The sequence below is a fragment of the Hibiscus syriacus genome, unplaced genomic scaffold (assembly GCF_006381635.1).
Source record: "Hibiscus syriacus cultivar Baekdansim isolate YM2019G1 unplaced genomic scaffold, ASM638163v2 tig00112888_pilon, whole genome shotgun sequence".
Classification (NCBI taxonomy): Eukaryota; Viridiplantae; Streptophyta; class Magnoliopsida; order Malvales; family Malvaceae; genus Hibiscus; species Hibiscus syriacus.
Genome location: NW_024063415.1, coordinates 1,119,541 through 1,133,978, shown reverse-complemented (window position 1 = coordinate 1,133,978; position 14,438 = coordinate 1,119,541). Strand labels below are relative to the sequence as shown.

General features: G+C 31.6%; 1 pseudogene; it reads right to left on the bottom strand.

Moving 5' to 3' along the window:
• Positions 1-10,136: 10,136 nt before the first annotated feature.
• LOC120184403 lies at positions 10,137-11,217 on the bottom strand (annotated as a pseudogene).
• Between the last annotated feature and the right edge of the window lie 3,221 nt (positions 11,218-14,438).

Sequence of the window (14,438 nt, the reverse complement as noted above, 5' to 3'; positions counted from 1 at the left end):
TGGAGCAACCATTGATGCATTTTTGTATTTCTATTATACCTCTTCGAGTGACATTATCATATTGAAAGCCTTCTAATACGACTATTAACTCGGGAATCAATACCTTCTATAACATGATATGTATTAAACATGTGTTAATTCCAAGGTAATTATCCTAGAACAACTTTCAAAGAACTCACAACGTCCCAACATGTCAAAGCGGATAAAAATATCTACCCTTTCGTGTGACATTGTTGTTTTAAAAGTCTTCTAATTTTGGTAAACAACTCGGGTATTAATAGTATGTTTATGCACAAAATAAATCAACATTGCAAGGAAAAGATGTTAGCAAAATTAATAATCAAAGAGAGGAAATGTATGTTAGTGAAATATGAAAAGATTAAATTCACTTAGTAAATGAACCATAAAATACAGTGATAAAACACATAGAGGAAATTAAAACCCTAACCGTATAATTTCTAGTTCACATGTAATTACTCAAAAATAATCTATCGAAAAAATTTAAAAAAATGAATGTTAGAGTTCATTTCTCCTTTGTGTACACTTATTTGGGTACCTATGGATAAAGTTTCAGCATGGTCTTAGATCGGGTGGGTTTTTACAATTTACTATATGCAGAGTTTTGGTTTTAGGAGTAAAGGTACTCGAATTGTCCTTTTCGGTACCCCCTTGGGCGAGCCAGACCCTCAATCCTCACCCATTATAGGCTTAAGCGGATCGAGTTCAATTCAAGAGGACACATTTCCCTATGTCTGACACAGAGAATAAATCATCACGAAGACATAGGGTATATGAACCCCAAAAGCTACTTGCTAGGTCTGACACAGAGAATAAATTCTCACGAAGATGTCCCTTTCACTCTCACTTAAAGGGGAAAGATCCCGAGTATACAACTTATTTTATACAATGCAAGTGTCGTGTGTGAGGAGAAATTCTCAAACCTTTGACAAACAATCACATAACAAAATAAACGAACTAAAGCGAATCCAAGACTAATATCTAAAAATCAATCAAATACACATTAGTATACAAGGATACAAAATAAAATAACAATTAAAAGGAATTAAAGGAATCGTAAATTAAATAAAACCGTATTTTCAATTTTCAATTAAAAAGATAATATAGAATCGATTTAGGGCTTGATCCAGTAAGTCCCTAGCGGAGTCGCCAAGCTGTCGACACCGTTTTTTTTGCCCGGGGAGGAAAAAACTTAGTACGACTTGGGGGTTTTCTTTTGAAAAAGGTTTTGAAATGTGAGGAGTCACCATCGACCTTTTGAGTTAGGTAGGTCGAATACCTAAAAATTTTATTTTAAAAGAGTTTTTAAGAAAACATTATTTTAAAAGATAAAAAAGTCTACGTGTAACCAGAGATTCATTCTTTTTGAAATAAAAAAAGTTTGGGGATAGATTACGTGTGGGGAAGGATAAGCATCCCCACAACGCCCAAAATTGGTACCCCATCGATTTTAAATTGTCTCTAATAGTGGAAATATAAGAATTCAAATATAAATTTAAATTATGATCCCCTTATTCCAAATTCAACCATGCAATTTTTATTGAACGAAAAATTCTAAGGAGAAATAGAAAATAATCCAATATTTCCAATTGAAGAGAAAATAATCCCTAAAATACTTTAAGACGAATATTTCTCTTTCCAACTGAAATAAAAGGAATATAATAATTTTTCCTAAGAATTCAAGATTAAAATAATTTTATTCGACCTAAAAAAGAAATTTATCCAATTTATCCCAATTATATATGATTAGAAAAGATAAGGCATATTAAATTATTTAAAAATATTAAGACTTAATCCCTAATAAAAGCAGGCGAATTGTCTCGATAAGTTTAAATAAGCGAATATTTCCTTTTCCTTTCAAACTTAATTAATTTTAAATGTAATTAATTTTAAATGCAATAAATTTTTTAGGTTTTTCTAGTGGGGTATTTATTTATTTTAAAACATCGGAAAAGGACATCTAGTTAATTTAAGACATTTCTTTCTTAATATTTTAAAATAAATAAATACTACCCTTAATCCAATTATGCAATCGGTTAAGTTATTCTTATGAGGCTTGCAGGCGAAATTGATTAGGACTAAAATGAACAAATATGAAAATAACATGCAAAAATTAAAATAAAATAAAATAAAATAGGACTAAAGCACAAGCAATAAAACCATCATGCCAATATTGAAACAAAAATAAAATATACAAGTGACTAAAATAAACATTTTAAATATAATATGCTAAAATTACAAGAAATGAAAAATAAATAAAACATGGGGCTAAATTAAAATAAATTGAAACTATATAGCCGAATTAAAATAAATAAAAAACACATTTGTGTTCGAAATAGAAACATACAAAAATACAGGGGTTATTTCATAAATATTCTAATTTTTCTAAACTAAAATAATACATTCAAAAATAAATAAAAATTACAAAATTAGTCCCTAAGCATTTTAAAAAAAATTAAACAACCACTACACATGATCAAACTCTAAAAACAAGGTAAACATGCAAGGCCATTCGGAAAATAACCCTAAAAATACATAACAGGCATAAAAATGGTAAAAATAACAAAATCAGTCCCTAAGGGGACTAACATACAAAAACAAAACTAAACTAGGGGGACCAAATAAAAATTAAACCAAAAATTATAAAGCACAAACATAAATGGTGAAATTATGAAACGTGTCCCTACATGTGACTATTTTGCAAAAACACGCCTAAAGTTGTGGGACCTAAGAGTATTTCCCCTAAAACTTTTCCTATAAATACCAACATTTTCCTTTTTTTTATTTTTTTCATTTTAATTAGTTAAAAAAATTTAGAGAGAGAGGGTCTCCCCTCTCTCTAGAAACCTGTCGTTCTTCGGTGGCTTACCCAGTCGTTCACCGTGTCATCCGCAGTCGGTGGCCGATGGCCACCAAATTACTCGGGAGGTTCTGTAACATCCCAAACTACGGGTTAGTGACTAAATTGTAAAATTTTAGAATTTGTTGATTAAAGTGGAAAAGTTGAATAGTTCAATGATTTATTTGGAAATATTTCCTGAAAGTTTTAGTACTTATCAAATGAATTAAAGGGCAAAATGGTCATTTGATATGAAATATATTTTCCCCCTTTATATGAATGATTCACGTGGGGAGGGAAGAGAGTTATATTCTTCCTCTTACTTTCTTCTTCTCCAACGTGCCCAAGCTAGAGCAAAAGTGATTTTCTATTTTGTTAATTATTTGTTGATTTAAAGGTTGGGTTTTGATCATTAGATGATAACTAAGCTTAAGGAAAGCTTAAGTTATCTTAAAATCAAAAGATAAAGGAGTTAGAGAAGATTAAAGATTTGGTGAGTGAAATCTTGAAATAGAGTTGATAAGTTGAATTTGAAGTTAAATTTGACTTGTCATCAGCTTAATTAAGAAGTATTAAGTGTTAGAATTGGATTTGAAACATGTTGAAAATTGGGTATGATTCTTGAAGTTCATAAAGAGGAGAAGATTTTGAGGTTTAAGATGTGATAAATGAGTAGAAATTAGTTTAAGTATGTATATTTGAGTTAAGAATATGAAAGGGAATGAAGAATTGAAGTTGAAATAGTGAATTTTCGTGCATGAACAGTGATTTCTGGGCAAAATTTACAGATTATACAGAAGGTACAGATACCCTATGGGGGTATCGATACCCCCTAAAGGAAAAAGTGAATAAGGGTCTATTAAATTCGTTTAGGCTATTAGTATCAAATTACAAGGTGTAGATATTTGATAATTACCTTAAAATATATGGTTATGTAGACATTGAACGTGAACAAGTTCTGGAACAATCACAGAATTAGGATAGAATCAAAGCAAGGCTAAGGTGAGTGCATACTAGTTGTAAATGATGTGTATGGAAATAAGACTCGCGATGAGTCCAATTCCAATATTTGATTGCATAAATATTTGAATGTTAGTATGTGTTTGAGATGACTATTATGTATGCATGAATACATGAATAGATTCATAGATGTTATATGTTATTTGGTGTGATAAGAATATGAATAGTTATATAATAACAATGTATAAATTATATGAATTTAAATCTAAGTGGTTAAATGAAAAATGAGAATAGAATATAAGTTAAGAGATATTGACATAAATGAGTATACAAATGTGTCAAATAAGTTATATAGGAGAGTTGATATTTTTAAGTGGAAATGTGATATAAACTTGTTAGATTTCTATGTGATATGAGTTAGAAATAAAGACCCAGAAAATTATATGTGAATATTTTAGAAATTAAGTAATGATCATTTATGAGAATATATGTCTATGTGATAAGCTATGTAAAATTGAACTAATGGAAAATATGAAATTAGTGTATAAGAAATGTGATATAGTGATCATGTAAAAATAGGATAAAAACTATATGTCATTAATGCGTAGAATATATGAACTTATAATACAAGCTATTTGGTATTGACATAAGTGATTATAGGAATGTGTAAGATAAGACACGTGAATTAAATATAATTGATTATGTAAAACTGTGAGATAAGTATAGGGCATTGATATACGGACTAGATGAAAGTATATACATGAATATAGGTACAAGTTTATATGTTATTTTATGTGCTATATGAAGTATATATGAACATATGTGAATAAGATATGATATACATGTTTATATGAATCCATGAGAAATGATATATGTACATGATATAAACCTATCTGATACATGTTATATGAAATTATACAGATGTTTACACATACATGTGATATGTGACAAAAGAAAGGTATATGTGATCACAAGAGAAATGACATGAGTACATGAACATATGAAACATAAGAATAATGCCCATGGTATATAATACGAGAGCTATATATATAGTTGGCATGCCAAGAGTCGAGGGTCTACGCGGTCCTTCGGGATAAATTTCATATGCCACTCAGTGGGACTTATACGAGCTGTGGTGACAGTAATAGTGCACAACCTTAATGTACTCAAATACCTTGAGTTCTCAATAATGTATATGGGCTAATAAAAAGACGATGATAAATACAATATATGAGATGTATATGCTTGTGGTGATATGAAATGTATTATATGGATTACATGATGTTATGTGTATTATATGATATACAGAAATGATAAGTACAAAATCATATGCTAAATAGAGATTATGATAATGATGATATATGTACAGGTATGGATTTTGTTATGTGAAATGTTATATGATTTATATTATATGTTTTATATGCATCACTAAGTCAACGACTTAGCGTGTAACTGTTTCACACGTAGGTTCCGAGAAGAGGAAGATTGATAAAAGTTATGCAAGACAGGTCAATTTCTCATTTCCAAAGATCATATCAGAAAATAAATGTATCGTATGTATTTTGTAATAAGGATATTAGTTGTCATGTATATAAAGATTTGACTCCAATATGTTATAAATCAGTCTTGTAAAATCATATGATTGAGTTTTGTAATGTTTTAAATGTGTATATGTAAATGGTAATTTTATACGGATGAAAACTTAGGTTTTTATGAAATTATACGTATTTGCAAGGTATCGGTTCCCTGTCAGCAGTCTGGAAAATTTTTAACATTCGAAACTGTTCATGGCATTGTTCATGGTACTGTTCATAAATATGTTTTTGCCTCAAAAATTTATATCGAACATAATTTAATAGTATATTATCGTATTTTCTTAAAATAAGTTCAAACATTCTGTTATTTGGTAAGAATAATATTTTAAAAAGTCAATGTGACATCTCGAACTTGTATTTGGGTTGGGTACGGGTTGGGGTGTTACAGGTTTGTCTCGGTCTCCCCGTCTCCGATCTAATTGGCCCCAAACTCCACGAAGTCTAGCCAAAATCGTTCGGCTTTCCTCTCCCTGATCTGCCATCGTCCGTCGTAGGATCGTTGCCATTTTCAAATATGTTGATCACCGTCCTCTTCTCCACATCTTCACCGTTCGGATGGTCGAGATGAGACCCTGGTCACCGACGAAACTCCGGCCAAATGCACGGCGAGTCTTTCCTTTTTTTTGTCTGTTTTTATTGATGATTTTTATTGTGTTTTGTTGCGTAAGAAATAAAAGGAAAATAGATTTTCCAAACTGTTTTTTTCTGGTTTTTATTGCTGATAAAAAATCCCCCTTTTGTGTTACATTTCAATCGGGTTTTATAACCCATTATAGTAGGTATTAACAAAATAAAATACTTCTGACATTGCTTTGAATTTGGTTTTCGTGTTGTGGGGGATTGGCTGCCATAGCAGTTGACATGCGTGGCAGCAGCAGTCGGTGGTGCAGAGGTATGATGGGGGTTGCTGCTTCACGTGGGTTGGTAGTGCCGTATGGCAGGAAGGTTGGTGATATCAGGCACATTGCAGCAGCAGGGTATGGTGCTGCTAGTAATTTCACGTGGACATGGCAAGCAGTTGGTGGCCAATCGGGTCGGGTCAGATCTGGGTCTGATGCTGGGTCGGGTCTTGTATTTGTGTTGTGCTGCTGGGTCACTGATTGAGCTTGTAGTGGGCTACTGGGTTGACTTGTTTTAATGGGCTTCGGGTAGTTAGGCTTCGTTTTGTGACGTTTGGGCCTGCACAATGTAAAAAAATTATAAGTAAAAATAATAATAATAACTATTATAATAATATATTAAAAAAGGACAAAAAACGAGTGTCTATACTAAGTAAACATAACAAAAAGCATCTTATAATTAGATGGCTATTTACATAATTTACTCAAAAATATCATATGGAAATTTTGTACTTTAATATTTTTAAATAATAACGATTATTTATTGAATAAATAAAAGAAAGAATACAACAAAAATTTCTGATCTCAAGAGAAAATAATTTATAAAATCTAAAATAAACTAATTATACTGATCAATCATTTTATTCTAAAATTATTAAGGATTATAAATTAATTGTTTAAAATATTATATAAGAATATTATTGATTTAAGAACTATGCTTTTTTGGTAAATAATATTTTAAATAATTATTGATTTATGGTTCAACAAAAGAATTAAATGCCACGAATCTCAACAGAAAAATATTGTGAAATTATTTTTCATGATTATCGACCATATTAGAAGTTGTTTTAGGTTGTCTCAAGATCTAATTTTCATGGATAAGGAGCTATTATCTCATATATTAAATACTAATTAATAAACGATTTGAGAATTTGAACTAATCTAATGCTTAAAATGTTACTTAAAATATTTTTTGATTAAACTATGGTGATTATTTTAAATATTAACTATTAAGTTTAGTTTAACTAAGAACTCATTGAGTGATCTCGGTCGTTAGAGGAAGTGTTGTCTTCTTCAGAAATCTCAAATTCGAACAGTTAAGTCTACAAAGTATGTATATATTATTAATAACTAAAAAAGATTCTAAACAGATACTACAGTATAATTACTTAAACCTTTTAATAAAAAAAGTTTAATTTGAGTTAAAAGCGAATCATTATAAATCATACATTCTCATGTCTCAACTTACTTTCTACATTCCATTTCATTTTATTATTTTTTTTTGTATTAAAAACCAATATTGCTAATTTAATGAGTACGCCTAATAACTTCATAAATAAAAAATATATTAAAATAACAACATTTTAATAAAATTTGAAATTACTAATAACTAATATACCTATTAATAAGAAGTTATGAATTTCTTAATAAGATATTTAATCAATTGAATCTATAGAAACTAGAATTTAATACCCTCGTAGGTAAAAAATAATTGTTTTAAATAATGATTATAATTAAAAAAACAAAAATTATAAAAAGTAGTTTTCAAATTGAATGATTTTTAATATATAGCTATTATTTAAAATTAAAATTAAATAACTCTATCTATATTTTACGTTTTTATTTGTTTTTATATCACAGGCAAATTGTATGCAAAAAAATAAAAATAAAAAATACTCCATACACTAATTTTAAGAAAATGAACATTGTAGCACAAAATGTTTAGGCTAATAAATCAAGGAGTTGATTTAGTTTCCGAATGATTTTCTTAAAATTTGAGGAAAAAGAAAAAAAAATATTAAAAATAAATTGATTCAAAGATCAGTGGGAAAAGTCTTTAAATTAAAATATGAACCAAATTGTATGAAGGGTCAAACTTAAAAATTTTCAAAAGTAATTTAATCGTTGTTTCAAAGTTATATTTTCCCTAAAGCTTTGAACCAACCCACAACACCAACGCATTTTTCCTCCTAAAAACTAACACCAAAATCACACTCAATTTTCTAGAAAACAAATATAAAATCTCATCTTTCCCTTCTTTTTCAAGCTCTTTTTTGTCTTCCAAATGATTCTAACCATGTTGGAGCTTTCGGGGGTTGTAGGTTGTGACCACTTTTTTAAACCTCTTCAAACCCTTATTCCCTCCCTCAGGGTCCAGACCCTGAAAATTTTGAATCACAATAAATTTTAAATTTTTCTTTATATTTTCTATTGATAATTTATTTTTGCTCTTAAAATATTAAAAAATCTTGTATTTATCCATGTTCCCTGCAACTTGTGCTCCATTAGATACATCCTCAAAAAAGATAAAAGAATAAAAACTAAAAGAATAAAAACTCTCCACCTGTGAAAAGGTAGCACCAGTCACTCCATCATCTCTATATGTGAAAACACACAGCACATGAAACATTCAATCCTTGTACAGTTGCAAAATTAGGTTTCAAAAAGCATCTATATCCTGAGGATATTGGAGGAATATCACAGGCAATGCATGAGTAAACACAGCTACCAAATACCAAACAAATTCTCAGAAAAGCAAGAAAATGTACAAGGCTTGCTTCATGTATAAGCCCTAATTCATATCCGAACACAATCCCCAATATTGCAAAGGCACATAATTAACTCTCAAACCAGTGCTAAAAGGAACCAGAGGACCCCGAGTTCAAACTAGACTAAAACTCACTTCTTCCATAACTTGTAATGCATATCCCAAAAGAACTCATCACAATAAAATTGGTTGTTATCTAAAAGGGTTCAATAAATTGGTCAAAACTCAGAAGGGTAACTTAAATTTTAGCCAACATTCTTCAAAATTATTGTCCCATTCGGAAGATTAATAGCGAAACATTAAACGCATTGTTATTACATATGTGCATGAAATGGCGAATGAAACTATAATGACAAGACAATTAGATTCACCGTCGTTGATCTTGCTCTTGACAAGATAATTAGTCATAATTGCATGAAATGACAAGTTCTTTATCATTATATAGGGTAAGGGAATTTTGGATTTGGCTGTTTTTTTTTTTTTTAATAAAACGGGGATGAAGAAGTTGTGGATTTCCTTGATTTAGAAAAAAAATGGCTAATGCCCATATTATTTTTTAGCAATTTCCAGTTATGAAGGACAAAGAACAGCAAGCTCAAATGTATTCTAAGCTAGGACCGTAAATGAGACGAGACACGTCATAAGTCCTTCGAGTTTGTCTCATTCAAAGTTCGGTCAACACTCAATTCGAATAGACTCGACTCAAGCTCAAACTCGTCTCGAGTTCTTAACGAACCGAAACGAGTTACTTGATACTCAACTCGAAAAAATCGAAAGCAACTCAAAAAAATAATATATTCAATTTTAAAATTTTAAAATTAAATTATTAATAATATTATATTTATATGACATTTTTTATATAGAAAATGCAACGTAAGGTTTTTATGTAGTTCAGGTTCGAGCTCGAGTTCGAGCTTTAATTGAGTTAGGTCCGAGAATGTTTCAAGTTAAAATTTTTACGAGCTTGAGTTGAGCTTCAATTTTTTATTGAGATCGAGCTGAATTTGACAAGTATAAGATCATGAACTTTTGAATTGAACTCAACATTCGAGTCAAACTCAACAATACTCAAATTCGACTCGACTCGTTTACGACCCTATTATATTATAAGGGTCTAGAAATAGCCAATCCTAAACTAGCAAATGCAAGTAACATAATAGCAATGAACAATAAGCAGAAGAGGAAACAGAGAAATGACAACAAAATGCATCCCAAAATAATAATTCCAATTTGGTTTAAACGAAAATCTTCCATTTGACTGTTCAAATCTCAACTCAGAATCTACACAAAACCCAAGAAATGAAAACAATTTAGAAGGATGGTTACTCACCAGGAAGAATTTCAATCATTGAAAATGACGGAATCAGCAATATGAATCAAGGGTCTCAAACAATCAGGCGAGAATTTTCGAGCAAACAAGTAAGAACTTGAGTAATTCGATTTCCTTAACTCATAAATCAACTTGGGCGTTACTTCTTTCGGCTTATACATATATGGGTGCCCTTTTACAGTTCCCGTCCAATTAACCCGAGTCAATGAATAGCCAGTCACTCCTTTTGGATCTTGCATTGATAACAAAGTCGGGAAATAATGCTCGTCAGGGTAACACTCGTCGGCTCGAAAACATGGCAACATAAATTTACTCCAAAGAGTCCTGTCTTTTAACACAAACAACGTGTCTTTCCGAGTCAACACAAAAAACTGAGATCCAGCTCGGAACTCCTCAAAAGGCACTTCCGGCATCATCACGAAGCGCCCACGCGCTACGCACCGTTTACAAAGCCTCGGTTCCTTAGAAATGATCTCAATATAAGATTTGTGCTTGAGGACACCGTACTCAGTCAAACCGGACGAGTCGGGATCATATTTAGAGGTTAGATCGAAGTTTTTGGAGGTTAAAAGGGAGCGGCAGATGTAATTGAAGGAATGGAGAGGGATGCAATACAGTGAGACGACGGCGAAGTAATCATTGGCGGGATCGTCGAGTATTGCGTTTGCAAGGAGGCGTCGTGTGGCGGAGATAAGCGTCGCCGAAGCCCGGAAAGTGCGTTTGGCGTTTGGGATGAAGCGGTCGACGAAAACGATTCCCGGCGGGATCGAGTTACGTTGACGGTGGGGTCGGCGTGGACGTAGATGTTGTAAAGCGAATTATTAGCGTGTCGAAAGAAACGATCCCAAAGGGGGAGGAGATTGAGGTCGGTGTTGGTCAAGAAAAGGAAAGCGATTTTAGTGGAGGAGGAGAAGGAGAGGTGGGAGGAGGAGGAGGAAGGCGCGGTGGAAGAGACGGAGGTCGTCGAGTTCATCGGAGACGGAAGTGAGGGGCAGAGGCTGAGGATTTAAAGTTGGGCCGAAGAGGAAGAAGAGGATTGGGATGGACAACGGGAGAGAAAAGGAGAGAATTGAAGGCTTTGAAAACATTGAAGAAACTTGGATTTAAGCTTTAAAGAAGATATCGCTGAAGTTGCAATTTAGACATTAAAGGGATTTGAGAACTCTTTTTTTCGAATGATAAATTAACCAAAAATGTTACTTTTTCATATTTTTTTATTTATATTTTTTATCACATTTCCGGTTATAAGCTCTAAACCTTCGTAATATAATTTTTCAATTATAACTAAAAATATTATAAATTTATAACTTCTAAATAATATTTTAAGTTGAAAACTTTATTAATTTAACTTTAAATTAAGTTATCGCATTGCAGAACTATATTACATTTGTATTATTAATTTATTAAATTTAATTTATTAAATTTAATTAATGGATTGTTACATGTTGTAACCCCTCAGATCGATGCGGATAACCCGATATGATCTGGAGTGTCACATTAGGGTCACCGGAGCGACCCACCGTAGAAATAATGAAAAATTTAAAACTTTTCTTAAAACATGTAAAATCATAAAATGATTTATTATTTTTCAGAAATAAAACGGGTTTATCAGACTCTGATATAAAAACAAAATACAATCTACATGCCCCTAATCACATGTACCATACTCTGCAAACAACGTCGGAAGAGCTCCCTTATTGAATTCGATAGATGCACTGGTACAATTCTTTTATCTTGCAATGGTGAGTAATAGAGTGAGATTCGGAAAGCTCGATAATACAGAACTACCAGATGATGCTACATGACATGCAGATAAATGGGAAGCCATAATTTCCTTATTGAATCAAACGTATATCAATTGCGGAATAATCTGGGGTTCCATTAGTGGTTCATCGAGTAGAAGCCATAAATGTCAGTTCATAAGAAACCTTTCATACAGTCACGTTTTCATGAGGTCGAATAGGATGTCTAGTGTGTTCCATCAGTACGATAAAATCATAATAGGTACACTAATCAAATGATAGTTCAGTAAAATCCCATAAATCATACTGTAGTGGAGCTTTTTAAACTCGTATTTTAAAACCATCTTACAAAGAGTTAACCTAAGGGAACATCTTAGGGCCTGAGAGCCTACCCAAGAAAGTTCGGGGCCACGGGGCCTACCTAAGAATACATCTCAGGGCCGCAGAGCCTACCTAAGAGTCACATTAGGTCCATAAAATTTTCCAGCTTGATCAGAGCTGTACTTTTCAAATCTGTATCTCCAAGATATAATTTATACCGTGATACAAATCCATAAGCCATCACCATTAAGTCGGTGCATCCATAAAACAGTAACCATAAATTTCAATGTACCTCATGTTAAAACAATAAAATAATTTATTAAAATATAAGGAACACACTAGAGAAATCCCAATGTTTATCAGAGACATTTTGTAGTCATCAGTATTGATAACAGAAAACTTTTGAAATTTGATCATATTCCCGGAACGAGGTCCTATTGAAGAGAATCAATTACTAATCGATCTAAACACATATTTAAGGTTAATACTTTAGAATCCCACTATGTTTTCATGTGCATCCAGAATAACCGGAGTGATTTGAGTCAAAAAAAAAGAAACGAATATTCAGGGCAATTACCATCCATGACAATCGATCGTATTATCGAACAACTTGAGCTGAACAACTTTCAGAACTGATGTCTGTTGGTTGGTCAATTCATTGTCGTTCCTGGTATTCACTCTATAATACCAACAATTCTTTTCCATAAATCATCTTCATAATCATCGCTAAATATACCTTAATGAATCGAACAAGCATCCTTATAATCTTTATTTTCTTTCCACATTACAACAATATCAAGAATTGATGACGTATTTGATTCTTAGTTCATAACCATAGGGACCATACATCATACAAGTTTATTGTATTTCCAGACTCATCCAATTACTTACTAAATTCTCTGTCATTAAGGTTCCTTGGTTCATTTAGCAATTAATGCTATCCCGGTTACTTCAGAGTTTTCCAGAGTAATTCAGACACTTCTGAGTTTCGGATACATGTTGTACTTCCGTTCATTTCACTTTGGTCATATACTAAAATCATTTTAGTATTCGTGATTGATTTATCTCACGAATATCCACTTCTTAATATCGAATGCGCTCTAGCGTTGAGCTGAGCTGAGTACTTCCATAATTATTATCAATCCAAACTTGAGGAGATAAACTATCATTCAAGTGGTATCTATGCCATTCAAGTACTAATATAACACTAGCATTGTTTGACGTGCCTAAATTGTGTTTCATAACATTAAAGAGCAGTACAACATCCATGTTTATTTGAATTTCTTAATTAATCCAAGACATTTACTTAGTATAGACCATAAGGTCATTTTGGTGCTCAATGTTTTTCTATTCATTTCAAATCTTGAATATATCTATTCATTTCTGAACTTGGTGATATTCTTGAGTCATTCCATTACAAGGGTACTTTGGTCATTTTACAGATCTAGTGTATTTCAATCATTTCTTTCCATTTGATCTTATCATTTAATTCAAACGTATAATCTTTTCCAGTCCTTTCAAATAATTCTGACAAAATAGCACCATTGATAATTTATTCTTTAGGTATTTACTCATAACTCGGAGATTTCCAGGTTAAAAGTCTTTTCAGACATTACTAATGAATTACTCTGAATTTTCCATACAAAAGTAGGATCTCAACCATTAAATCAGTAATTTATCGGTTTAAGAACAAATTCTCATGTTACTTTCTCATTCAGAGTTAACTTGGACTATTTTTACATCTCAAGGGCATTTTTGTAATTTCTTAACCACATAATTTAAGTATTAACTCTTAACGAAAATAATTATACTTTAGATATCAATGGTTAATTGATTTCCCGAACATTATTTGATCTCGAAATGATTCTTTAACATACTTTTAGTATTTTGCATAAACCTTATTGGGGTAAAACCCGATTATCCAAATTTTCCAAGCAAACTAGCATTTCTTATGCACGTCTGTAGTTTTCTCAGATCAATATATCCTTTCAAAGGTATTAGTCAGTTTTCAGGGACAATTCTTGTCATCTTACAATATAAGGGTATTTTCGTAATTTTACCTTACCGGAATATTCTCATAATTTTCCATTCAAGTACCTTTGATGAAATAATTTATATGTTACAGATCCAAGCTGATTCCTTTATCACTAAACACATAACATGAAATTTTAATTATAACAATCCATCAATTTCTTATAAAAGTCATCTGAACCATAATCAGTTACCGAATTTTTATCTTATTCGGA